Here is a 1,954-nt window from a genome sequence, read left to right on the forward strand (position 1 = left end):
TTTATGTTTGTGATTCATTGAAGTCAGTGTGTTGTGCCCAGGGTTTTCGTACGGGTGGATGTGGCCCCAAGGGAGGGTATGCCTTTATTTTCTAGTAGCAAATCATATACTTTGCTATATTTTCCTGTATTTGGCATTCTCCCTCTCAAGAAAACTAGACCAAAGTCGGGATGGTTGTGACCTCCACCTTCATGAAAGAAATAGTCCAATAAGAGGGTCGATCATTATGCCAGACCATGATCATGCATTTTGAGGAACAAACTTGATGATGTTCCTTAGCACCCCTGCAACAAAGGAAATATTGATCTTACTTTTGCCTCAAATATTATGAAATTTCTACATCTTTTTGTGTATACTGTTTGTGAGTTCATGTGTCACAGAAAGAACACATTTTGAAAGAAAATAAATTATTCAAATGATTGTTGTTGGCTAAAAATTTCAGCCCATATTATTATGATGATCATATAATTGTCCTATTTACTATGACACTTAAATTTCTTGACAACTCTTGTACAGTCAGGTTCAAAGAAACGTGGACGCAAATTTCCCATTATACTGTTTTCATTCACTTCTCTTTTACATCCTATGCGCGCACATACTAAGGTTTGTGGAAGATGTTATCTAGTTTTCTTTAAATTCTTCAGCTTCAAATTGTGCGAAAAAGCAGAATGAAGCACGGGGATACACCCCTGTTAAAAGCATAACCTTTAAAACATTCAGGTATATTTAAAATACGAACGTGTTTTTTGGGGGGAATTCTCATGTGTCAACCATGTTCAATGGGATGTAACTCGGTAATGGCTGCAAATTTTACATTTATGTTGTGGAAGTATAAAAGAAACAAAAAGAAAGAAATTCACATAATCTCAATATTTAAAATTTATAATATTCACCGAACATATGATCAAATAATTTTTGTTAATGTAACTTAAATATGATGTAATAAATTTTGGATCAAGAGGTCCGGTAAAAGAAACAACCGAAATTTCGATAAAATAGTAGTAGCCCTATAATTATTTCCTTGACATCTTGCCATTTTATCCACGGTTCTCCCTAAGGGAAATAATCCGTGATTAAGCCAGGAGGTCCAAGGCTAATCCGTGAGGAGAACCTTTCCCTGGTTTTGCCCACGAGTTCTTAGTGTCAGAGGATTCGAACTTTAGATCCTCTTCCAGTTTGGAATCCCTTTCCTGGCTAAGCTTTTCCTATCTCAGATTTACCTCGAGTTTTACTCAAACTCAATTATCCAAGTGTATGTAAGCTGTTTCTCTACAATAAACTGAACTGGTATCAGAGTGTTTGAGATTCCATTGAGATGATTTCAGAGCAGACATTAGGAGGAGTCCATGCTACCGACAACATCATCTACAGGTAACAATAACTGTTCGACAGGAACGTGGCATGTGCAATTTCTGTTCTCGTTTCTTCGAAGTGGTAGGGTCTATACCAAAGATTTATTGATTTGGTTTATTTTATTTCCCTTCTCTTTTCACTTTTGGTTAATCGCGAAGATGAGGATGAGTGATGATATGATGAACTTGAAGGTGCACTCTCAAAGAACACCTATTCCCAGTCCGGATTCGAACCCGGCATCCTTAGCATCGTAGCGTAGTGTGATAACCACTCCGCACAATACAAAAGATCTATAAACAGTTGTCTTCCATTTTCTCTAGTTTTAGAATGGAATGTAGATCTTCAGGCGAAACCTCGTGTATAGATATATAACTTTTGACGGAGCATGCAGTGTATTTCAGATGATCAGGTTGAAACTTATTGTCCTGGACTAATGAGACTTGTAACTGAGCGCACACCATTCCTGTTAGGAACACATTTTCCAACTTGAACAACGTTGTGTTCAACGCTATGTTGTACAAACTTTCGATCAGATCACCTGTGGTGATGTGTGCGGGGCCCGTTACAAATGGCGGATAGAAAGTTCCCAAAAATTCCTTTT

Source organism: Lepisma saccharinum, chromosome 1 (assembly GCF_977018435.1).
Source record: "Lepisma saccharinum chromosome 1, izLepSacc3.1, whole genome shotgun sequence".
Lineage (NCBI taxonomy): Eukaryota > Metazoa > Arthropoda > Insecta > Zygentoma > Lepismatidae > Lepisma > Lepisma saccharinum.